At 34.9% G+C, this 27229-nt stretch overlaps 1 protein-coding gene across 7 annotated transcripts in view; it reads left to right on the plus strand.

Moving 5' to 3' along the window:
• Nucleotides 1-905: 905 nt before the first annotated feature.
• Nucleotides 906-27229, plus strand: part of LOC139813080 (protein abrupt) — an 84482-nt gene continuing 58158 nt past the window's right edge. For all 7 annotated transcript variants that reach the window (XM_071778354.1, XM_071778359.1, XM_071778355.1 and 4 more), the window contains exon 1: nucleotides 906-1537. The gene's annotated coding sequence lies outside the window, so the exon portion shown is untranslated. The remainder of the gene's footprint in view (nucleotides 1538-27229) is intronic.

A 27229-nucleotide genomic window follows, 5' to 3' on the forward strand; every position in this document is an offset into this window, starting at 1 on the left:
AATCTGGTAACTGTGATCAATTTAGTTAGTCGTATATATATGGAGAGAATTATCGGAATATAATACTATATAATATAATATCCATTTCCATTACTTAATTTTTGTTTCATGAAATCTCGTAGTTCTATTTTCTCTATCTACAATTTTCTTTTCGTGATTGAATAAAACCATTTTGCTCAGTCAAATTGTGTATCTGTGCGTTAAGATTCTATTTTCTCTAAGTATTTTTTTGTTACAGAAAATAATTAAATAGAAATTGTATGTCTCAGCATTGCTACAGTGAGAAAAAATATTTAGTAGGTGGCTCCTAACAGCTTATAATACACATATTTATTTAGAATTAGATATCTTTACTTAATTTAAATAAAAATATATAAATATGTGTATTATATTAAGTAAATAAGCTATTAGGAGCCATCTAATAAATATTTTTTTCTCAGTGTATGTATCAATAAACATCAGTCCTTTAATTCTAATAAAAATTTTGATAAAGATAGGATCGTGCAATTTTTTACTCCGAAAACACGCGATCTCAGAGATGTATCGAAAGATGAAATACATGGAAAGAATCCCCATAACAAAACAGAAACCATCCTACCTCATTAAAGTGACGATTTCCGCGACGCATGATCGTCTGTTCCAAAAATCATTCTCGCGCTAAAATCTCGTAACCGGAAGACGTAAAGTATGATCGCGCGTCGCTTCAACGCAAGGTGCCAACGCTCTGGATCTCCTTCTCTCCTCTTTCATTCGCATCTGGTGGGGAAGCCGCGGACCTAATGGTAGGTACTCCGTGGTGGGGACATGGTACCGAGTGGGGATCATATGAGAGTACGGAAAGTGAGTATACGGGGGGGGTGACGAGGAGGTGTGGGCATGAGCAGTAGAGGGAGCAGCAGCAGACGCCGAAAGCGTAAAGAGAGCCATAATTCGCCGGGCCGTCCCGCAATCAGGTTCGTGCTTTATAAATCCGCCTTACTCGTGACATCCTTCGTGACGAAAAAAAAAGGACGGTAGTGTGTATCTTTTTACTTATGTTACGCCGGTTGTACTGTCTCGTACAATCCTCGCTCTGCGTGCAACTAGGCGAGAAAGAGCGACGTACGCGTGCGTTTTAAAGCGATTCATTGATCTTTAACACGCGTAGCATCGCGCGTGGCTTCGCGGTTCGTATTGTCGCGCTTCTGGAGGAGACGAGTCGAGTGTTGCCGCGCAAGGAAGAGAAAAGCTTCGGAACTAGTGGTGCTCTGAGCGAGGCGGGGAAGAAAATGAAAAGGAACTCTGTGCTTCGTTGACAGCTTCGCGCGCCGGAGGTTGTCTTACCCGTCACTCCTGGACTCCTGGTCAGTTGACGCCGACTCTTCGTTTCACAACACAATTCGCTGGATTCCCATCTTTTGCACCAATCAATTTCCACATGTCGCACCATATCGGGACGAAGGGACTCTTCGTTCATTATTATTTTCAACCTCTAGTACGAGACTAGCTACCGCAGAGAAAAATACAACCCACATATACCAAAGATTCCAGAACGGAGGTAATCATCCACTACTGGTCACTAATTTTACCTACTCTAATTTTACAAACTCGGGCAAATCGAAGGGAAATGTGCAATTGGTTTTTTTTTCCCCAATCCCTGATTTCTTCTGTTTGGTGTTTAATGTGTGCTTGTTAGTCGACGCTTCTTGATTTCGTGTGACAACTATTACTCCATTTTTCCTACGTTAAAATTGTGTAGCGTCGTCGTTCTCCTCTTTGTCATCATCGTCGTCGCGTAAATATGAGCTTCACCTACACGACCACTTCACGGACACTTGTAAACGCACAACCAACATGCATGAACACACCACTCACACATACGTACACGCACACATGCCCACAAAAGACACTTGCGTGCTTGGAGAAGCGATGATGTACGCTCGTGCACGTGCACGTTAGTGCATACACAGAGTCACGATTCTGTACACGGTTCTGATTATTAACGAGTTATTATTGCGATACTAATTAAGTTTAATCGCAAGGCCGCCCGTTCGTTAAAGTTAATTGCACGATCGACCACGGCCCACGCCATTAATTGCGCCGTTGTTCGACGTGCGCGCTTTTATACAGTTGAGCTTTACGTGTTTTGTGATACGTGAACGGTAATACTCGTCGCGAAGAAATATGATTCCTCAAATGAAAATATATATCGCAACTCTCACGCATTTAGCAACGTTCTCTTGGATGTGGAATGCATCACGCGGATAGAGCGTAATGATTTTGTCGAAATTCGCGTTGTTGATTCACGCTCGGCCATGTTCAAGTAAACATTTATCCTTTTGGCAATCTGTCAGCGCGCGGTCAAGGGTTTCCGTAAGTTTATTTTTGCCAGGTATCACAAATTTGCGATTGCTCTCTGTGTTCATATCGAGTTATGTATTACGCGACATATTATGTATTACGCTTCATATAATCAGATCATTTATGTTATACATTTGCACAAGAAATTTATCATCTCTGCAATCTTTTAATCTGAATTGTTCGTGGTTGCTAGTGCCATTGAAAATTCATTAGTCATATACCTACAATTTTTAGTTAATTTAAATCAAAATCCTATACAGAAAAATTTGCGAAAACATCTCTTTCTTTTCCCTCGCATGTGCTTCTGCGATGAACTTACCAATATTACTGAATCGGATCGTAAAACATAGCGCTTTGTTTATCTTATTTCTTAATATTCAGAGTAATTGATTATTAAGGAAAATTGCAACGTTATTTAATGCTGAAAAGTAATTGCCAATGGCTTTTGTTACGAAATTCTCACCTTTCGCAAAGTTGTTGCCAAACGCACTAATGTCTAGATGGATTTTCCAATTTCGTCAGATTTCATTACTCCAATATGTGATCATGTTATTTCGATAATCATTATTAAGAAGATTATTATCAAGATTTTATTTAAGACATTGTTTAATGTGTTAACAGCAATATATGTCCAACAATTAATTTACAAAGCTTTAAGAAAATTCTGTCATCCTATCAGAAGATGCTGAAGAAATATCATTGATCAATCGATTAATTGATAGCGCGATTAATGAAAAATGTCGACTCATATGCAATTTCGGGTTTTTGCAGAAACAAGCACGGACATTATTATTTTGTATAATATATATCTATAATATATGTATATCGATGACCAGTGATGATAAATCATGCGTTGAACAATGATAATATAGCTACACGTGCTGCAAACTTTTTCTCATTTTCGAGTTGTCATAATAATTTTACATTACTGTCACTCGTCTGATCGATTTTTACGTGCCAAATAATCATCCTGTTTACGAAATGTTGCAATTTCCTGTAGTGATTTCCTGGTTTTACGATTTTCATCCGCGGATTTCTTTGACATTCAGTATCAGTCTTTTTATATCGATTAACTACTTATTAACTACTTATCTCTACGACTATTAGTCTGCGATTGCATCACATCAGAGTTAAACTTTTCTTTTGTAAATAATTTTAAATTTCTTTATAACAAAATATTAATGCAACAGATTTAAATTTAATCACTATTGAATTATTGTAAAATGTTCTGAGCGAATATCCAAAATGTTTAATGACTTTGACTGCACTGATATTAAATACCATAACTGCTCAATAAAATGATTAAAAATAATAAATTAGCAATGTTACCTTAATGTCATAACTATTCTTTAAATTAATTGCTGTCGAAATATCTTAATCTCGAATTTATTACTTGCTAAAAGTTAAAAAAAATTAACTGAAAATATTTTCTTCCTTTAACGCAAATGTGAACATAAACTAATAATAATAATATAAATTAATAATAAATAATAAAAGAAAGACTAATATAAACCAAATAATTTTCTTAAGGAGTAATTTTTTATTGTAACATTATTTATGCGAAGTTAGAATCGCGAATTATAACACAATAAGCAGAAATTGAAATTTTGAGTTTTATTTTTTGTGCAGATATTTTACCTTAATTCAACCTTTGTCTATAATATTGCTTGCAACATCCGGTATATATTTTGAAGATAAATGTTTTATATAATTTATCACGTATTGTGCAATTTCTCATGCTAATATTGTAAAAAAATTAGTTGCTATACTGAAATGTTTCTTGAATAATTTGTTCTTTAAATATATTGGTTACGAATTTACTGCGCAATATTGAAATTAAGAAAATAATGCAATTATTAATCGCGTGAACGCTTTGAAGTATTAATTTGCTATGTTATCTTTTTATGTTGTTATACAATACTATATAATTTATACAATAATAAACTGTACAAAAAAATTACATTCTATTTTGCAACATTAATACAAGTTGTTACTCTCATACAAGAGAAGAAATATGAAATAATTTCATAACGACAACCGCTATGCTACATTACTTTACACAGTTTTTACTACCATCTAACGGAAAAACATCTAACGGAAACTAGAATGTTATTTATGCAATGTAGCTTATTCGACCTTTCAAAGCACCTAACCATTTCTTACTGCCATTCGTTGTATACCCAGTCTTTGAGAAATGCAAATCATTCAAGAGCATATGTTAAATTTTAATAGAAACAGGTTTAAAGCCCTAAAAAATTTTTATATATTTACTTCTTAATATATATATATATTTTGTGCAAAAAATGTACTATTGTGCTTCTACTCTGGATTATGAAATTTTTAATAATTTATTTTAGGAAAACACTTCTTTCTCGTGCAAACCCATTCCAGAAACACGTGATTAAAGAAATGACTTTAGTATTGTTCCTACATTGCAATAGAGTGTATATGAATGCATTTTCTATTATTATAAAATTTTATCTTTATTATACTTAAATTATGTATTGTACTTTTATTTTTAGTATAAATATTTGCAATAAATTATTATTCAGTATTATTCAAGCATGAAAAACATAATACATAAAAAACAATATGAAAATCTTAAATTAAACGTGGAAGGTATGTCTATACATTATATATTTGTTATTCATTACAAATATATTCATATTTTATATATTTATTTATAAATAATAACGTACTGCAACGGTATTAATTATTAGAATATTTTTGTAGTGCAAAAACGTCTACTAATTAAAATCATTGGAACATATATTATTACAGAGTCATAAATAAATATATAAATATATTTGCCATATTTATCTTATAATTTTTATGTTGTTTGTTTGCCCGTATATTGAATACTAGTTTGTGGCAAATATTGATCTCGAATTCTTTTCTAAATGAAATTAATTGGCATTAATTTTTATCTCGCAAGTTTGTTGAAGTTTCGACAAAAGTCTTTAGTAATTAATATCCACGTTTATTAATTGCTTCTTTGTTTCATGATAATATTGACTGCTTTTACTTACTGCAATTAGCGACGCAGCTTTCTTTGCCCTCGCATTCATATCAGAGATAACTACAGTGCATGAAATGAAATCATAGAAACTTTTCAGACGTCGTACACGGTTGCGATATAGTAGGCACGCATATTCGTCGTATTGCGTGCGACGCGTGTGATCAATAAATCGGCCTGTGCAGCACAGACACAAAGACAGTCATATATGTGTACGTACGCACACGTATGCGAATACACGTAGAACACTCGTGTAGAAACCTAAACCGTAGTTCAACGGAGAGTATTCGTACATTATCTTATGATGCGTCACGTACCGCATATTTCTGATATCATGATTTTTATTGCAGAAAACAGACTTAAACTCTTTTTAGTGGACGTTTTCAAAAATCAACTAATAATTTCTAATAATAATAATTAGCAATGGCAATAAATTATTATTAAAGATTAATACAATCGTCACAATATATATATCAATACATATTTATCAAATAATGGTAATTATCTGGACTCAACTCAATTTATATTAAGCAAAAATAATTATAATTAATAACACGTGAATTTGTTGGACTAGATAAGAAAACTTAAAGACTTAAGCTTAAGACAGATTTGCATTAGAGAAAAATATAATAATTCGATATGAACGTTTCCCAGACAATCACAGGAGAATTAATAAAAGGGATGAAGCAATGTGCAAATTTTATTTAAAATCTTATTCAATTCTCCAATCTCATTCATCTACTGTCATTCTACGTAATTAATTACTTGCCTTTCTGTGCCGGCGTGTCAGTCAAAATATACTAGAATTTCGCATCAAAATGACAGTTGTTATCAATCACGAGTTTAACGGGTACGGATGATCGATTTGGCATTCGAAAATTTTGAGAATTATGGATTTATGGAGAATTTATTGATGACTATTTCGCGCATCCCCCAGACACACGTGGCATTTTAATTGATACATAAGCAGCCTTTTATGGTAGGCTCGATGAATACGATTTCCACATTCAATTCACGAGAATTGCATTGCGACATTTACATTTCAGAATATGCGTTTCCGTACATCGACGAACAGCTGCAGTTCAGCTGTATAGCGCTATTATTACTCATGATAATAATAGTAGGCTATACTTGCTCCATACGCAAATTGCGTGCGCAAACAAAACGAGGTTTTCTAGAACTGGGCTGTTTTCCTTTTATAACTTATATATTACAGTACACCTCGTTTATCACACGCAGCTCGTCAAATTGTTCGTTTATTTGAGCTACATTATTTTCATCCGTGCTCGCACGCGAAATGTGATAATTCTTCTGCCATTGCACATTGTATCCGATATCCGATATCATTGTTTCCAAAAAGAAATTCACATACGATATTTAATAACTCCAATCGAGCTGATATATTATTCAATCTTGGTAATTCGATGCGAATTGTAATGGCATATTGTTGCTATTTTTAATCTTTTGCGTAACAGTTACGCCAACATTCTTTACACGTGCAGTTGGGTCAATTGCGAGGGTTAAAGCCTTACATTCTTCTAGCTTATACCGATAGTTTGCGGTCATACTTCGTACTCGTATATACCGAATTGCTGATCTACAATGCGGGGAACGGCTCTCCGATAATATACGAAACCGGTCGCGCGAGTTACGCGAATTTATAAATATGATACCTCGGACAAATGTGCGCGGTCCCTTCTCTCTCTTTCTCTCTTTCTTTTTCGCCTTATTACAACGCTTGTCGCCGTCGATTAATCTGTCCGGAATGAAATCCGTGGGAGTAAAGCACGATTTCTAAACGTAATAACGAGAAACGCAGCATCATTCGGCGTCATAGATACATGAGAGCTTCGCGTTGGTCGCGTTCACTTTCTCCTCGTCTCTATCATCCCACGGGCTTCCCGTCGTGTTTTTGATAAATTCGATACGCGGCTTCCTGGACGCGAGGAAGAAGGAAAGAGAGAAGGAAGGAAAGAAGGAAGCAGAGAGAGAGAAAGAGAGAGAGAGAGAATGGGAGAGAGAACTCACGGCTCATCCGACGCGTAATTAATGTACGCACGTGCATTATCCGGTAATGTATGCGCGTATATCGGGGGGAGGGTCAAATGGATCGACCCGAGTTTCATAGCGCGCTATATTCCCGCATTTATGCCCAAGCTCGTTTGTAAAAAAATAAACATTTTTCTGAACACGATCGAACATCGTATCTATACTATCACGCGCGTATCACTTACTTTATTTATTCTATCGTCCTGCTTGGTAATACCTCTGTTGTTTTTTTTTGTTAACATGACGCGTTTGTTGATCACCAGGTACGTTCATGTTATACGTACGTTTAAAGAGGATATACCGTAGAGCGAGAATTACAATGTTATAACACGATGGGCACACGTTTTAGAGAATACGGAATTCTCTCATTAATTGAAAGTTCGAATAACGACGTTGACTTTGTTGCTTTAATTTCAGTTCGTTCGTGCTGTCAGTTTTAATACCGTTTAACAGCATTCCGAGAATGCATCGCTGAACATTTATAAACTCACGCGTGATTATTGTGCGACAATACTATATAACGTACGTTTATAATTCTTGTGCAATTCTCATTTAAACGAAACAAGGCGCTGCTTCATTATTTTATTTACAGACTTATTTACAGAACGTAAACTTATTTCGCGAGCTTATTATTACGTTCCAAAGAATTAGCGAAAATCACCACGGCGATGCTAGTTAAGGAGCGAGACCCCTCCGTTCCGCGTCTTCGCGCACATGGCGGCCGATGGTTATTTGATCGATACGAACCCTCGCCTCTAAGCTTTTCACGGTGTGCATGGCCACCCTTTTATTAATGACTGACTCACACGCGTCGCGATAAGCTGATAGTCACGACTGAACGTTCGTTATGTATGAGAGTCGGAATAATCGTTCTTTGAGATTACGCTCGCACGAGCGTGTATACCGGGGTACATAACGGAAGCGCCGGCACAATACAGGAGCAATTTTGGAAGGATAAAAAATATGATAGCATCTTTACTTGAAAAATAAATGCTGTTTAGCTGTTTATCTGCCGCTGTGATATATTTATCACATGGAAATTGAAAAATATTCGCATATGATTGACGGTGATAACTGGATTATTATAATTACAGAAGAAATATTAATTACACAATAATAGGTTTATAGTAATTTTTTTAAATATTATATAAATTATAAAAAATATTTAAATGAACAAGATATTCGCTCTCAATGATGTTTTTTTTAAATGCAATGTTCCGGCAGAACATTTAGGGTAAACTCGGGTAAGATGGCCATACAGGAAAGATGGCCAACCCATGTTCATTCGATGTTTCATGGCGAGCTAGATTGAAAGAACATAGGTTGGCCATCTTTCCTGTATGGCCATCTTACCCGAGTTTATCCTACATTTCAAGCGAAAAATGTAAACTGTAAATATACCATATCCCAGTGATAACAGTGATAGTTATGTGTAGCAAAGAAAGTATTTTCTACTGTACCTTGACACGTTATCAGTATCAAATTCACACAGCATAGAACAATATCGCGTGCAATTTCGTGCTTGCGTCGTGACATTCATGTAAATTTAAAAGTGAGTTCCAAAGACGCCTACATTGACGAGGGTTAACTCAACCAATTTGTAATCCAATCGCTACATTCGCCGGAGTACGTCAATAAGAAACGAGAGCGGCCAACGATTTGAAGCGTGTGTATTCGTCGCGTTGCGCATTGCTTTATCTTCAGATTATCGACGCACGTACGTACGGAATTTAATCCCGCTGTTATCAAGAGTGGTCAGAAAATGAAGACAAACCATCCATAAACATGAGTGTTTATTCGGGTCTTTGACATGAGACTACATCTCCTTCGGAACATCCTTGATTTATAAAAACTTAATAATTAAATTTTGCATTTTTATATTTATCAAAATATATACCTCAAACTGGAACAAACTTAATTTTGCCATTGTTGGAACGTCGCTTGACATTTTAATGACAGATTTTCCGATTATTTAATTTCCGCTAAGTATAAATAGCATTGGTTAACTTTAATTTAATTGTTCAAATGTAATTCTTTCGGACATCACATGACGGAAGCGGTGAATTTAGTTACTCTAAGCCCTACGTGCTTATATCACCTCTGATAAGATATCGATTTTATCATTTGCGCGATTCAATTAAGCCGCAAATGTAATTTAGCAACTTCCTTGTTTGAAATTTATTAAACAACAGCGAAAGATAATCGTGATATTTATTATACGTATTCATTTATTATATTGGCACGGTATATTGGAATCGAAAATTATTTTTATAAAATCGAACACCAAATTAACATAAATGTTGCATCGCGCTGATTACTCATTTTATATAATTATTAATTATCTCCGACGATAATCTTTCAGTTAACTAATTAAATATTATTATTTCGCACAACGAATGATAAAAGTGACGAGTTACAGTACATCAATTTAGATAAGGTGCCATCAATGCATTTCATCGCTCTAATAATAATTTATTATTTCGAAATCTCACGAAACGTTATCGCTAACAAAGATTTTGATAAAATCACATCTATTTATTAATTCAACTTGTTTCCAACAATCATTCGCTACATAAATTATTTAGGCGCCCAATTTAATTCGTCCAGTTAATACCAGCGAACCATCTCACCGAAATGATGCATGACGCCAATCAATCGCGTCATTGTAACGCAAATTATGGCCGGTCTAAACAAGATAATTAAGATAAGAGAAAGCGCGCGTGGTGGGAAAACGTCGCGGCGCGTTACATGACACCTAGCGTCGGCAAAAACACTGCAAATTAACCGAATTATGGAAGCGACGCGTTTACTAATGATTTATGCGCGACAATGCGCCGGTAATTGCCACCGTGCGCGAACACGCGGTCTCTGTATGTGTGTCCAGCGATTAATTAATGAATCGACGGGCACGAGATTGCGGCCGCGAGATGATGTACATACATTCGTCACGGTCCGATGGTGAGGATGAGGGAGAGGGAAGGGCGGAGAGGGGGAGTAGATGGAAGAGGAGAGCAATTGTCGGCGGGCAAACTTTGCCGATGATATATGCTGAGCCGTTGTTGAGGGACTGCCGGATATCGAACTATAATCTGGCGTAAGTGGTGGAAGGGACGTGATAGCGTTGCGTGATTTGCAGCGGCAGGCATTATTTGAATGATTTAATTTCAATCATTGAATTAGCAAATGCCAATATTGTTTATAGTCGCGAGATAAATCGATAGACCCATATTGGGATTGCGACGCGCGGACCATTGCTGGAATTCAGGATTTCATAATTAAGACTTCGTAACCGTTTTCACATTTTCTTTGTGCAGCATTTATCACGAATATAATATTAGTATAAAATATGAAAAAATTTAAGATTATTGCGATAATTTCGACGAATTATGATTGGTATTATTACTGATTACTGATTGGTATTATTATCTGATTATTGATATTATTATCAAAAATTTAAAAGACAAATATGATTACCATTGGAGCTGCTATTTCTTTTGTAATCGACTAGATTAATTCTATCTGGCACTTTTCTCCTTAATACTTTTATGAATTTGCTTTATGCATCTTCCGAAGTGCACATGGAAGTCCATATGGAATTTCAATTTCTCGTTTCTTATTGGATATCCTTCTTCTCGTGGGGCAGGTCCTTTCAAACTTATTCTTTTTCCTCATTGGACATCTATTTGATAGGTTGTACCTTCTCCCTACCCACCCTGTTGTCTAAACTAGCTACATGAAAATGTATTCTTACCTGAAAGAATTTCAGGTAAGGGGTCAAATACCTTCGACTTTGACTTGCTAGTCTACTTTGTATTAGACCTTAAGATGCCGAAATCATAGCATCAATTTTACCTGTCAAAAATTCTAACTCAAGCTTAATTAAAAACTTTTTCTAATTTAATTTTAAACTTTTTATAAATTCGGTTATTTTTCCTCAATCTCTTTAAATTTTGAACACAGCATTGCTTTTTAATTTATATTTGCTATCACAGCGGATTTTTTAATACAGAAATGGTTCCCTCAGCATAGAAGCAATAAAGTTATTCGTTAATAGAATATGTATTTTTTACACAAGGACCGTCAAAAATATGAATACATTATACTTAATATATACATATACATCTAAAAATACGACTTTTTTTAATTTCCAAATGTATCAATATTAACTCTTAATTTAACTCTTCGTTCATATTTGCAGAAAAAAAGTTAATTAATAATTGTTTGTTGAATTAATAATTAATACGAGGTCTATCATCAATAATTAATAAAGTATACATAAAAACTTTTTTTAAAATAAAATAAATTTATATTTTAAACAGTCGATATTCGATTAGAGAACACCGTAGCATACACTATATTCATCGTCATATTTTTTCCCCAAAATCAAAGATATCTGATTGCTACGTGGATCTCTAGACGCGTTAGTTTCGCTAGTCCGCCTCTCATCTTCTAGCTAGCTTTCTCGAACATTAGGGCGGGCAACCGCAATGAGACAAGAAGATATATATCTTTCAGGCTGAGTTCCAGAGGCCTAGAGTACGTAGTATCTGGTATACATATAGTACACACATGCACTCGTTGAGCAATAGGTTCTAACTTGGTTGGTACCTGCTTCGAACTAAAAGGGACCCTAAGGAAACGCGGCAGCTGGCCCGATAATTGCGCCGGCAATATTATTAATGGTTCCAAGATTTGCTTCATGGGTCCCAGGTATACGTGAGCATACTTTTATATGCTTTTAAGCCGGTGCGACGTAATGGCGAGCACAATGCCACTATTCTCGGTGCCGGATGCGTTCGCTGACTTAGCATTTATTCCGTGATGCTGCTGGGCGATGAAGTTGGATTTCTTTATATTTAGTTAATAATTTATAACGCGACACTATATCCTATGGACCTCCATTTTGTATTGTTCATCTAGCTATTGATATGTTAGATTAGTTAGATAAATCGACAATTTTTATTCCTAGGAGATACTCTCTCAAAGGGCCACTTCGACCAAGCTCCGATTAACTTAATCGTTGATTAGTCCATTGGAAATGACCAATCGGATTTATTCATGAAGCAAATTGACAAATGTGATTGGTTATTTCCAATGGACTAATCAACGATTAAGTTAATTGGAGCTTGGTCGAAATGGCCCTAAATTAATCAAGTAATTCGAATTTCAAGCCGGAATTCAAATAGTTTAAATGTATCTTTCAGTGCTCTTCGAATATCAAGCCTTCTTCGCGTTTCTTGAAAAGATCCAACGCTACGTTCTGTATATTGTGAGAAAAGAAATAATTGCTTATTTATTTGTAATTTTCTATAAAATAATCTAATTTCTGGCATAGTGAATAATTTAAACGATTTTACCATAAATTTCATCCGTTGGAATAGTTCCATTGGAACTTAACGTATTGGATCCAATGCATTAATTCCGTTCAAACTACATAAGCTATTTAAACTTGAAGCTCAAACGTTTCTATATGAAACTATTCGAATAATTCGACCATACATTTCATTTTGATCTATGTCTGAATTATACTAAATTACTTTTTTTATTTATTATTGATAACAAACTTTTATATCAATATAATTGTTAGTGTTAAATTTTGAAATTATTCCAGGAGAATGGTCATGTATTTCAATGATGAGGCGTACATAAGAATGCATATTTCACTTATTGTTAGAATTTCATTAATTTCACAAAGCAGAAAATTGTTGCTAAATAAACGAGTAACCTCTTAGCAAATTCGACTGTCCAAGAAAGAGAGAGAGAGATTGCCATCTTATTTCGCAGTACAGCTTGTGCAAATTCTAACGTTCTGAGAATTTACCCCAAGAAAGCAAGATGAATTTCCTTGTCGGAGGGGTCGTGAAAAGAAGTGGCTGCCAGGATGTTTATTTTCGGCACAAACGAAATGCTTACCCTACGGCAGTGTATGCCTTCGTTACCGCGCTCCGAAACCATTACATCGCATTTCAAAAGTAACCGACGGCATAGCATGCTTCGCCGCAATTATATTGGCGAGATGACCAATTTAGTTTCGCCCAATATTTTGAGTAGATTGTTTACGATAAACTTATCATACGTACACACAAGCAATTTTTTGGAAAACTCATGTTTATCAAATGTAATTTATATGCTTAAATAAATGCAAACATGTAAACAGCACATAAAGCAATGTCATGTTGTTTACTATGTTTCTTTATTGGAATATCCTCTCTCTAATCTATCTTTATAATTTTTTATATCACTATTTTTGCTTTCTTAAGTTGTATGTGACTTAATCATTCGCATTATACACATACAGACAACTTTTTTTATATTTACATATTTGTACTATAAAATGCTTTTTTCCTGATTAGGTGTCGCAGTATTATTGGCGGTTTTTTTTGCGCCTTTTTATATGAAGAGTGAGTCTAGTTATTTATTCGGACGCAGTAAAGAGTTGTTATATTATTATATACATCTTCATTATAATTATTGTTATAAAGAAACATCTATCTAATGGTAAAATTGTTATAAAATCAATATCTGAATAATGACTATCAGAATAATGTTCTTAATAAGAATTATGTGTGTGGCACAAAAAAGGTGAAATACCAACTTAATTGGAATAACTTATGATAAAAGTTATGAACTACCATGCATATATAATTAGATTTAAAAAGTCATTAAAACTATGAAGAAATGTCAGGGATTAATATTGCACTTTATATACGTTCAGTTTTTCTGCGATAAATTTTTTTGCGGTTTCAACATTCTTTGCATTATGCTAAAATACTTCCTATTCACATTTATTTAAAATAATACTTAACTCACAGTCTTCTCCAAAAAATAATAAATTCACTACGACAGGGAGCAAATTAATCACGAAAATAATTTTAATTAATCCTTATTTAATATTTTCTTTAAATAAAATTTGCGAAAATAATTTGTTGAACGTCATATCAATTGATAAATTAATTAATCAATTTTTTCTCTTTGCATTTTTTGTCTTAAAGACAATTGAGTATGAAATGTGATTTATTTGTAAAATTTAATCATATACTTTTTAATCTCCAGTAAGAATTGTTTCTGGTGTCGCGCGACGCTAATGACTATTCGTGAAGAGTCCTGTAGGTCTCCCCTGTAATACGAGTACGTCCTGCTTTTCCTCTCTCGACGTTTCACATTTTTCGTTTGTATCTTTCCGTACACTACTCTCTCGAATGTATATACATGCATACTCATACTCATCGACGAATGCAGTACATGAAAGGGCGTCCGTAATACGAGCCTCGTTATAGGATTTCCCGGACGTGGACATGTGCGTTTCTGTGCACTCGCTCTGCGCACCCACTATATGAAAATACGTTTTCACTTTCGATCTACCACGAAACCGATAAATTCCACGTCATTGCGAACCGCATGGTTCTTTTTACTCGATTGCATAAAATCACAGATATATTGAGATGTCGTAATTGCTAGTAATGATATTGATATTATTGTTGTTGTTGTTGTTGTCAATAATAAAGACAAATGTTTGTTAAGTAATTATATAAAAGATTTATCTAAATAAAAGATAAAAAGGTGAATGAAAGATTAAAATAGAAGAACGCGCGCGCGGCTTTTTAAAGCTTTTATCATATAAACGGCTTTATTTTGTTACATGCAATTTAAAAAAATTTACTTTATTCCGTCAGTTTGTAGCAACTTTGTCACAAATTATAAAATGTTTAAGGATACTTAAACTACACGCGGTATAAAGCTGATGATTCATCGCTGTTATATTATGCGAAATGTACATTTGCTTCATGATCGTGAGAGCGACATGTTCCTTAGTCTTCTAACATCCCCTCGTGTCCCGGGTCTTCCTCTCCATGCTTGCCACATGCGTTTTCGGCTATTGTGCCGCGTTCTTTATTTCACACCTGCACCGCCGAGGGTCGTACACGATATAATGGCGCAGTTTATGTAACGCGGGAACATTTTATATTATACCGAAGGAAAAACTGTTAACACGTCGAATCACGCCAATTAATATCCAGTACTACTCCATGTGTAACATATATATACACGACTTTGTACTCTTTGCTGATAGTGCGCGCAAAGGCCACGTGCAAAAAGCATCGGCGCTTAAGTGAATGCAAATGACGATGTGCATATCACGATACACGTGCCGTCCTCGGAATGAGGTAATTCTGATTTCCTTCATTATGCAATTACTACTTCGCATTAGCTTCCGCTCGTTTTCTCGTCGTATAGGTAACTTGTCACGCGCGGTTTTTTTTTATTAAGAAGTTATGTAGTCCAGATCAAATTGTTGAATAATGCATATTCAATCACATCTCGTACATTTTATATCGGTATTAATACAAATATTAGTTAAACATTTTATCTTTAAAATAAGCTATACATAATGCATGAGACATAGTTGGTGATAGTTACGTTAATTTGCAATTTAATAACAAATTTTAATAAAAATAAACAAACTTAATATCAAAATTTATACATATAAATATAAACATTCTTTAAAAATCCTTATTTTTAACTCTTTTCTCAAGTGAGAAGAGTTTATCGTAACCAGAACTCGCATCGCGGGTGAGAATAAATTCCCGTTCGCTCGAGATTTTGTTCAAAGTCGTTCGATCGCGTCGCTTGGAGGAGAGAGCGACGAGAATGTCAGGAATGGAGACAGTGGCGTACGCCATCGATGAATCTGCATGCGAGTCTAATTGCCTCCTCACAATACTACTTTTCTCGAGTAGGTAGACGACGAAAGCCAAAGGAGGAGGAGTAGATTTTCTCTCGTGAGAGACGGAGGAAGATAGGCGACCAGTGCCACACCTCGAATTCGCGGCATACCTGCCGCGATATGTACCCAATCTCCACTCGTCTTGATCTATTCCGGGTATATCATGCGGCCCGCTTATGCTCGAGAGTAATTGCGCGTGAGTGCATGTGCGTGCGTAACGCACATTCGATATGGACATTCGACTGGAATTCCAGAGCGTTACTTTTCTGCGATTGCTGCCGCAATTGGTTTGCAAGTGAGAAAAACGCAGCTCTAATTTGCATTTGACATTTTTCGAAATTGAAATAGGAACTATCGTTCTAATTTATTTATTAAAAAGAGAATTCAAAATCTCGATTACATATATGAATAATTGATTTTTTGGACATTCAACAACTGGGATTAATAATTATAAACATATTTCGTATCAACCGGTTCTTTTTATATGCAAAATATATTTAACGAATTTATGAATTTAATGAAATTTTTACCAAGTCACACTTTTTTTTCACTTCGATAGAATTGTGCATCGATCATATTACTTAACCGCCGAAATTAGCCGATCTCTTCTCACCTTGGGAATATCGTAGTAAGCGTAATAAATTCTACTCGACAAATAAACAAAAAACATTTTGAAGGCAAACACACTCACGATTGCCGCGTCGCGATCATCGATCTTATCAATTTCCTTCTAGTAAAAGTTGAACTTTTGTGTATTCGACTACAACTTTCCTGATAAAAGTACTATTTCGCAAGATAATATGTTTAAAGCTTTTATTATCTCTAATTTACGAGTTTTATATATGCGCACAATCTTTATTTCATTTAATAAGAAATTGTCTATTATCTATACCTATTCTGTTTCTATATCACGAATAATTTTACGGAAAAACAGGAAAAACAGGACATAGTCCTATAATAATAATAATAAGAAAAAGAAGAAGAATAATTTCAATGCGAAACGGACACTAAAATGCAGATGAACTATTTTTGCGAGATGAATCATTTTACAAAGTACTTGCACAATGCATGTGATCGTAGCTCGTGAAAACGTTTTTTTTTTTTTTTTTTTGCCAAATACGCGCCGATTCTCGCGGATGAAACGCACGCAGCGAGAATAACGGATGTCGAACACGGATTACCGGCAGGTGACGGCGGTGAATTAAAGCGCGCCAGCTACCGTCGGCTTACAATGTAGTAAATACGCGGCAAATACGATGACACGTAGTAAATGCGAAATGCGCGCGTCGCAACGCGCCGTGTGTAAACATGCATCCGTTGATAAATTGCTCGTCTCGACGCGGTAACGCAGTAACGCAGCGCGCCGTGTAATCGATCTTAATTCAGTTCTGTCACCGTTTTTGTCTCTCCCCCCCCCCCCCGTTCCCCCATCGGACCCCGCTCTTTCGCAAATCTCTCCGTGTTGAGATTAAAAAACGCAGCATTCTGCAGCAGAGACTCGTTGATAACGCGTCCCACATTGCATAAACGAGTCGGCGTGATAAGAGGCGCGCGTCTCGTGTTATTTACATTCGTGTACGAACCAATGCGCTACGTCATAATGTTTCGTCACGTCTATGCTTCCGATCCAAATGGAATATGCAGAGCCAAGACAAAATGCCGTAACAATGATTTCTTTCGAGATAAGTGATATTTTCCGCGAATGTATCTTTTTTTATTATTAATGGATTTTTTCCCCCACCATTTAACATCATTTTCATTTCAAGCTTGCCTAGTTTTACACGCAGATCTGTATGCGGCTATATACTTCTTCTTATTCCTTGTTTTTGCCACGTGTTCTTGAGCTGCATATGCATAATCTCGATAAGAGTTTAATGCGCGAGTAGTAAAACAGACTTTTTGAAACGCAATCTCCTGATTATTAACTATGTCTTTAGACCGATATTGGAGGCAAATGTGTCGAGTAGCAGCTAAAGTTAACATTTCAAGTATGATGCCGTATTTGATAATGTTCGTCACGTCAAGGTTCGTCGTCTACGTGGAATATTTAAGATGTCCCTGCATTTACCTCGCTTGCGCTCGAGGTGCAGTTTATGCGTCGTTACGTTATACCTGTACTTAGCGAATAGCTAAAGCTAAGCGTAAAGAGTCCGTGATGATATAGCTTACGGAGTCGTGCCCGCGACTCCTAATGGAAATTTTTCGCTTTCATTAAAGATAAAACGTTAATAATTGTATTAAAAGTTTGTCATTTGCATGGTAAGTGTCCATACCGATAAGTCGACGTGGCTATCATTTAATTAATTTCCACTGAATTTTAAGATTATTACGTCAAAATCTTTCTGATCGTCCATGGATAGTTGTTAGCAGTAGATCGTGCATCTCATTTCTCTTCCGGAAGCGATATCACATATCGCGTAACGAATTTCTCTACAATGCCATTTCCGGCCACGTGACTCACCGTCGTCGTCGAGTATCGACCCGATCCATCGGGATCTCATCGGCATCCTCATTACTAAACGTCTCCTAATTGGCCGATATGAGATCCACATCCGATCCGCGGTGCAACGGAGAACGCACGAAGTTATTAAAGGGTCGTCAACCTGGCGTTTATACTGTGCGATCAGGAAACGCGCGCCACGCCGCGCCGCGCCGCCGCATGTGCGTGAACCGGTGCACGCGAGCGCGCATAAAATAAATTAATACTGCATCTATATATGCGCCCTTACGCATACAGGCGTCTTAACGATCTGGCTTATCGTACAGTGTGTGAACTTGGATTCTCTTCCCGGACGAAAATTACCGGTGCGCGGCGCGTTATACGATAAAATCTTCGGGCTGATGAAATTGTTATTTTAATTTATGCTAATAATATATCGTAGCCTTAATTTTTATTTTAGTTCTTTATTTTCGGCTTCGCGAGATAATGTCAATTTAAAAATGTGTCAATTTAATTTAACTTTTTTTAGGATAAGTAAATTTGGTCATCGAGAGAAAGAGTTGGTCATCGGTTTATTATTAAATTGTGAATCACAGTTATCTTATATGTTTCTAATCATGCACATATTATTTATTAATATTTCGTATTTCTATCATTGAGCAATCATTTGATATCATCACATACAGTAATCGAATAATTGGATGTCCATCCCGAAAATTAGAGGAGCAGGTTAAGATTCGAAATTTGGCTGAGATGATATTTTCTTAAGAATAAGATCATTACATTGCCAAACCGAATGGTAAGGGTACTCCAATAGAAGTATGGTCTCTCATTTTTACTGACGAAATGTTAAGTATAATTGTCAAATATACTAATGATGAGGTTGTACGGCCGTACGTTCCCGATTCAAACAACGCGATTAGTCGAAACTTTACTGTTACTGTTACGAAAAAGTGTGTGTCCGGGCCCTAACCGGTGCGTGTTTCAAAAAGGGCTTATTCTGTGAACGTTAACGACATCATTACGTGCTTTGCAATGCGCAGATATAATATGCCATAGAAAAGCTGCGCAAAGGACATAACGATATCGCTAACGTTTACAGAATAGGCCCCAAAGTATAAACAAATGTCTATGTCTATAACTCATAAATAAATCATAATAATCACTCATTAATGTTAACTATATTAAGTTAGCGACTCGTGTGATGTTAGAAAAGTGCCATATTCTTAGTCATACATAAATGTATATTGATCGTTATTTAAAGGTTTAACTCTTTTAAGTCTTGTAATTTAAAGGATATAATATTTTTCAACAATTCACGTCCGAATTCATATCAAATAACTTCTTTTTCTCTCGCTACGATGTCTATCATTGTATAATGCATTATTGAGAAATCGTTCTCTTAATATTCCGATGTATTCCCGCAGTCAATCCTGCGCAATGAATTTCTCAGGATAATTACTACGCGATCTTTTCGTCGATATTCAATCAGCGCGCATCCGTACACGAAAGGCTTCAATTAACCGGGACGCTATTATCCCCCGAAATTACCACCACTTATGTGCTCGGGATCGCCACACAGACGTATGTACAGCCGCATTCGTCCAGTGCAACGATGCGTGCATACGCTGGAAGGTGAAAGTCATCTGGCCACTGGCATCATTCGCGATGGTAATGACGGTGTTGTTATTGTTGTTAGTGATGATGACGTTGGTACGATGATAGTTGACTTATTATTATGTTATCTGAGCGATCGCCATTCGATTATTAGCCCGAACGGTTCCGTCTAACGTAATCATACCCGATGCTTTAATAAGATGGGTGACCATTGCTTCCAATAAAATTCAGCATGCAAATTTGTACGTACACGCGCCTGACTCACAAAGTGCGGGCGACTGAAAGGCATGGGTCTAGCTTTGTTAATTTGCGATACCGAATTTCTTACTATTGAGACGGATTTTCATCTATCTTTGCAAATCCTATGGAACCGTGAAATAGTCGCCATTGATACTGCATGCACACTGTCTCTGTAAGGACAATACTATTAAATCGTTTTTACAGATTTTTTCTTAATGCATATATATATATGAATAAAAATACCAAATAAAAGAAGTGTAGAATGAATGCGTAGAAGTGGTATGTATATGAGATTATGAATATTTATTCACGCATGGGGATATCTTCAGATAAATAATATTAAAAAGAATGAAAAGTTTGAATAGTTGGTTAATGAATAATGAATATGAATATTAAGAATATATTAAAGAAGTTATAATGGAGTCTCTCTTACATATGATAAAATAACTACAATAACATAAATATTTGTTCAATTCTGCGACAAGAGAGAATACGAACTTCTGAAAACAAATTAATTTATCCAGTAGATTCGTCTATTTGTTTTTACGCGGCCATTGTCAGAGCTGAATCGCGAAAACAGATTATTTCTGAAAAGCGTAAGAGAAACGACGATGATCGTTAAGGGTGATAAATAATGTATGAGGGATTAAATTGCAAATGACTCTCTCTCTTTCTGTCTATCGCGGTGCTCATTCGTCGATTTTGTTATTTCTTACGCGATTCTATCAGCCGATTTTCGCCGGGCGGTCGGTAAATTGCACAAAAATTCTGCAAGGAGAATCGCGGCATTGTCATTGCAAGCTTACTCTCGCTCGTACGTGCGCGCAAAAAGCGACTGCGTTAATGACGGCTACCCGGGCTTTGCCGCCCCGGGTTCATCGATCATTCCTAACGACATATGCAGATTGCGCGCTTTTTTTGCGCGTATAAAATATTTCTTTGTGTACGCACGTCGTACGCAATGATATGCAAAGCGCCGTTGGTCGGACAGAAAAACCGGATGGGTACTCGAGAAGGTCTCTCCCGACTTTCCGGTTAAAAGTGATAAATTCACCGTAATTGATTCTAAGCAGCGTTATTAATCAAGCGGTCGATGTTGCGCGTTACAGACTATATTGCTCAATTCATATAACATATACATATGTTAATCTTGAAATCTAAACAAAACGTAAAATTGATACGCTCAATACCGTTTAACTTATCGATTTATCAGTTCTTTTTATACACACACATTCTAAATTAGCATGAAATATACTTTACTATTTATTTATTTCACATTTTGCTTTTGTCATGTAAAAACCAATGTATTTATTGATTTGTTATTTTGTTATTATATATATTTATATGTCATTATATATTATTATATATATATATTTATTTGTTGTATGACAAATACAATTTTTTTTAATGTAACAAAATGATCGATTTCGTTGATCTACGCTATTAGACATAAGTGTAAGTAAATGAAGTAAATTTATATATAGGATATCTTATGTAAGTAACGTATAGATGGGTATTATCTTATTTCTTGTCAAAAAGTAACCATCTTCTTTTTTTGGTAAAATTTTCGAAAATGTACCGTTTTTTAGATACTGTATTTAATTCGTATTGGAAAATGAGGTTTCGAGAACAATGCATTTCCGAAAATAAATAATGCTTATTTTTTGACAAGAAATATATACTATCATATGTGCATGGGACATCTCCTATACACGGCCGTTTTCTACTTCTGAATGATTAAACAATGTCTTGTAGTTTACTGATTGTAAACATAATAAGTATAGATTTTTCATTCCAACCATATGTTATCATGTTCTGTTCTAGACAGAGAAAAGAAATTTTGATAAGATTGCCCTTTCTCTCTAATGTAAAAAGAGGAAAGATAAACTTATTGAATATCCAACACATTCTGTCTAACAATAAGGGAATCTCGCGAACCCGAAAATTCTGATTTTGATAAAACTGTACACACATATAGGAGGGGGGAGGAGATAAATCGACGAATTTATAAATTTTTAGTTGCAGTCTAAAAATGGTTCTAAGGGGTAAGACCACCCCTCATATATAGGCCATAACTAAAAATTTTTAAATTTGGTTGTAAACCCCTGTTCCCCTACATGTGTGTAAAGTTTCATCAAAATCAGAATTTTCACGTTTGCGAGGTTTCCTTGTAAAATTAAGATAAAAAGAACGCAAAGTCTATATTTATTATATCTATGTGCAGAAACATCAAGATATGAAGAACCAGAAGAAAAAAAAGAAAATGAAAAAGAAGAGAAAAAGAGAAAAAAGTGACGAAAACTTTGAAGAATATATAAAATATAATCGAAATATATTATATAAAATAAAGTAATTTATTACAGATATAATAAAATAATTTATTAACCTAATTATAAAACTTATATCATGCTACTCTATTATGTTTTGTTATATGAGGTGGTGGCAAATGCATTATATCTAAATGCATTTTTTAAATATAATTTTGGGAACTTTGGAATACGCACTCTCGCATCATATTTAACTCTCTTTTTATCTTGTTACTTTTTCTTTTTTCTTTATTTTCCCTTCTCTTTGTAGTCCCTCTACTTATTTTATTTTCTTTTATCTCATTGCATTTCATTTAATTTAATATTTACTTTGTAATTTATTATGATTAGTTTTTCATGACTACTGTCTATTCTTTCTTTTCTCTGTGTATTTATTAGTCGCTTAAAGAAGATGTTTCACACACACACACACACACACACACACACACACACACACACACACACACACACACACACACACACACACACACACAGAGAGAGCATATTAACATAAATTATCTATTTGATGCTCTATCTATTGATATATGTCTACACATATACGCGCATACACAAAACATTATATACATATATGTTACAGTAAAAGCGTGAAATCAGTAAATGTATACACTTACTAATCAATGTATGCATTTATACTATTATAGTCAATGTATACATTTACTAAATTTTATGTTTCAAATTTATATCTTTTAATAAGCAATGTCATTTTCACACTGATACAGATTGGATTGGGTTAGATTAGTTTCTTTTTTAGATGGGGGGCGCAGTCCCCGTCCCTCTATCTCACTACACTCATACTTATAAATTAGAGCTCTTGTAAGTGTATACATTTACTGAATTTTACGCTTTTACTGTAACATGTATATATATTTTTTAAATAAAATTCCGATTTAAAACAAAGTAATATATTCCTCACGACAATAATATTTGAAAATTATGCATAATTTAAAGCGCGTGATTCGCATATCTCATCAATTGACAGATGCTGAAATTATATTTGCGCTTCGATGCCTGAGAACAGTTTGGACGCCGATCGATCAGTCGAAATGTATTCCCGGACGGCGTGGTTCATTCATACGATACAATGGAATGCCCGCAGCGCACACGTTGCCGCGCGTGGCACGCTCTATTTTACATTCTCGCGATTACGATTTTACACATTCACAAATCAGTAAATACCTGAGTGAAAAACACACGAACCAAATAACGAGAAAGTGTTTTACTTAAACACTTGGCAAATAAGTCATTCTCGCATCAAGAAAACTGTTTTTTTTTTCTATAAACAATAATACAATTTTGTAATTGCATCTAATTTTAATGGAAATATTTCATGTTTGCGTGCATAATTTTAAAAGATTAAATTAAAAAACCCATGAACTCTTGATTCTATCAAATTTAAATTAAAATTTAGAATTTTGAAGTATACATTTTTAACATAATTATAAAATAACGTTAATTATAAGAGAGACTTAATTACAATAATTGCAGTAATAAACACCAAGAGAAAGGCTGAAGCTAATTTATCCTTTGCAACAATAAATTTTATGCCTGTAAAATTATATAATCTCGATTTTTATTTTCGATTAGAATGATATATGCATTCAAGCTAATTGCATTAATTCCGAGAAATGGAATTTCTGGGTACTTAATTGCCAGCTATTGTTTTCTTCCCGATTCTCATAACTACGCCGAATCGAACACATGGTTGACGATACGAAGATATATAAATATTCGCGATATCAACAATTGCATTTGTGATTAGCGTGTCTATCAGACTTGCTTCATTCCGCTGTGGAAAGATGTAAGCCACCAGGGTGAAATGCATATTCGAGTTCGGTCGTAGAACGAAAGATAGATAAGGCGCGTTCCGCCTGTAACGCTTTCTAGCTACGCTCTTACGAAACCGTCGCCATTACATCAGTTTCATAATATGTGATTGCTTGCGGGCATACTTTTGATATACTCGATATTATTGTTTCAGTCATAAGGTGCAATGCTTAAACGACATTGCACTTTTTGCAGCGAATATAATCGTTTAAGATTAAGATTCTTTCACTTTGTACAGATCTAAATCCTGAATATACAGTTATATACACTTATATATATATATATTTTTATAAATCTCCAATGAAGCATATGTTCTAATATCAAGTTTGTTTTTTGAGAGGAGTTAATGCAGATTTGTTATAATTATACAAATTGTTATCATTATATACAATGTTTTAAATTGCAAATTACAATAATTTCAGCTATGTATTCATATTTGACGCGATGAATAATGTAAATATATTATTTATCGATTGTCTCTCGATATCTTCTTCACAGAACGTCGTGATCGATATTGAAATCGTATCTTTTCTACAGCATCGATTGACACCTACGTGCTATGGCTATGATTCTCCATTATCATTAGCTTCCATGTTTTGTTTTGAATAGGTCCCCTATCGAGCGTTATCGATAAGTCATTCTAACAGTTTCGTAATGCGTAATCGCTGCGACTTATGCGCTTGTAATTCTCGACACGTAATTCGTAATTGTGTTACGTACGTAGTCTTTTTTTTTAGATTGCACTCATATGTTACTCCGCGATATCTCGGGCCGCTTGTTTATAAAGCGTTACTATATACGCGGAAAATGCGAAACAACGCGGCCGCTATCAGCGGGATCGAGCTATTTTCGTAATTAAAGCGGCGAAGGCGATTGTACATTGTGCGGGCAAACGCGATCAAGCTTTACATTTCTCTCTGATAATCAACGGCCGATAAGCGCGATGTCACGGACTTTGTTTTCAATGAAAATTAAATTATAGTGAAATGTAAAACACTCGAGAGAAAGAGTTCGCGAAACTATTGTACATCTTGTTGTGAATGGTATATAAATTCCGCATTTATCTCCGGTTATGAATAAAGCGCTACGTAAAGTGTATAGCGGCTGCATTAAGATTTTATGCTTCTCGATAGCGTTTGGAAAAACTTTCTGGAGTTGCAACGCGAATGCAACTCGAATCGAGTGCGATCAACGCGACCAATTTCTCTACTGTCACTTTATATGAGACTTTAAGGCTTTCGCACACGAATTGCCATAACCGTAGCTGAAGAACCAATCGGAATATTGCTTTAGCTTTATATATTCTAGAAGACGATAGAAATGATGGTACAGTTAGCCGTAAGCAAAAGTAAATAGGATTTCAACCGGTTGCTTACGTTTACGTTTTACGTTTATGGTTATGGCAATTCATGTGCAAAAGCCTTTAGCAGCGACTATCGAAAATTTCTATTTTCGCTATGCCTCTGCTTCAACTGTCCTTTCTCTCTTCTTTATACCTTCTTTCCTTCTTTTTAAACTAGAGTTATTGTTGTCATTGTCAGTATTGTCTTTTTCTGCTTGTATATCTACTTTTTAGATGAGAATCTCTGATCTCTAATTGTAAGCTGCAAGATTATCTGCTATTGTCAGTCCAAATCTGAATAATAACAACAACAATAATATAGTACTTTTAAATCAAATTATTACTGTCATTATATTTATTTATTTAATATACATATATATAAAATTTACATATGTATACATGCAAATTATATACATATATGTATATATAAATTATATATACATATTACATAAAAAATATCAAATTATTATTATGTAGTTGTTATTATGTGGTTAAACTATCGTAAACTGCAACTTTTTTAGCTTGCATGCATATGCTTTATTGCTACATTGGTTATGAAACTTTTATATTTTATATATTGCCATGCTTATAAAATATTTAACATTTAATAAATAGTTGTTCATTTAACGATTGCATGAAATACGATGTTGAGAAGTTGATCGGGAAATTTTGTCTGCTCGACAGATTATTTGCATAAAATCACCGTCTAACATAAGTGTATATTTAAATATATATGTTTATAAAAACGGAAGTTGGATTTAAATCCATGTGTGTCTTTTATTGATTACGCGCAACGCGCAGAGAAGTTCGAGAGAGCGAGCGCTACGGACATCGCGCTTGTATTTAGTAATAGCGATGTACGACGGAAAGAAATATTTACTACCGATCGTAAAAGCCGAATGATTTACAATTAGAGATGTTTGTAAATGAAAAATAATTCTACGATGACTCTTCCGTGTATGACGCAAACGAATAGCGTCTCATCGTACAATCGTCCTGTAATTGCGATCGTAAGGAACGCGTTTAAAAACTCTCTCTCTCTCTCTCTCTCTCTCTCTCTTCGAACTTTAAAAATAATTCTGTTTTTTTCCACACGCAATTGCATGCTCAATGTATATTATTTATAATTTTTAATGTTATTTGAAGTTTTTTTTATGTGAAACTGAAATTTAATTAATGCATGTATAATATGCATGGAGATGAAAAGATGGAATATGATCGGAAAGATGTAATACGGACGGTCTCCAAAATTTGAGACAGATCAGAAAAATTTCAGATTTTTTAAATCTTCTTTTTATGAATATTGTAA

The sequence above is a fragment of the Temnothorax longispinosus genome, chromosome 5 (assembly GCF_030848805.1).
Source record: "Temnothorax longispinosus isolate EJ_2023e chromosome 5, Tlon_JGU_v1, whole genome shotgun sequence".
NCBI lineage: Eukaryota > Metazoa > Arthropoda > Insecta > Hymenoptera > Formicidae > Temnothorax > Temnothorax longispinosus.